Raw genomic sequence first — 781 nt, forward strand, 5'->3', positions numbered from 1 at the left:
TCGAATGGAGTCAGTTTTTGGCCCAGTCTTTCACGAACCTGCCTTCCAGAATTGACGTTCGACTGAAAATTATTTGGGCAGGAATGTATTGTTCAGGGTGCTGGAGATCATCACAAGACTCCGTTGGATTCTTAACCTCCTCCAACGAAAGATGGGACACCAAGCTTAACGTGCAGCTATGACACGCAGTGCCGCATTGCTCCGTCTACAAAATACCAATCTGACAGTTTATAATCGAGAATCCCCCCCCACCCCTAAAAGGTTTTCATTGGGATCTTTCTGAAAGAAAACACTAACCTTCCCTCCCTAATATTTTCTACTCTGCAATCAAAAAAAAAAACCAAAATAAATAACTGAAATTGTTTGTTCTTCATCAGACAGAAATAAATCATTTTTGCATTGGTTTGAATGTTTTCTTTCATTGGAACCTCGATTCCTGTAAATCTGTACTCGCACAGATAAAACACATTTACAAAAAAAGAAAAAAAAAAGAAAGACCTCACCACTGGTAACCACAAACCATAGTTTTCAGGTTAATCAGTAAAGTTATAGTGCTCGATCTAATCACGTCAATGCACCAAGCAACCTCTCTTGGGAACGTTGGGAGGATGGCAAAAGTAACATTATTTATGCAACATTTGCTGGTCTCTTCACCGTTTACTCATTCACAAACGGGTTACACTAATGGTAAGCAGAGTAAAACGAAAATGACCTCACTCTGTCCCATTGAGATTGACAACTGGATTTTCAAAAGTAATAAAAAATAAAAATAAAAGGACAC

General features: G+C 38.5%; 1 protein-coding gene across 3 annotated transcripts in view; it reads right to left on the reverse strand.

The window, feature by feature from the left end:
* LOC147034503 (uncharacterized) overlaps positions 1-781 on the reverse strand; it is a 50,621-nt gene that overhangs the window by 45,818 nt on the left and 4,022 nt on the right. The gene's annotated exons all lie outside the window — the stretch shown is intronic.

This window comes from Eptatretus burgeri, chromosome 1, assembly GCF_056783735.1.
Source record: "Eptatretus burgeri isolate ZD-2024b chromosome 1, Ebu_testis_v1, whole genome shotgun sequence".
Classification (NCBI taxonomy): Eukaryota; Metazoa; Chordata; class Myxini; order Myxiniformes; family Myxinidae; genus Eptatretus; species Eptatretus burgeri.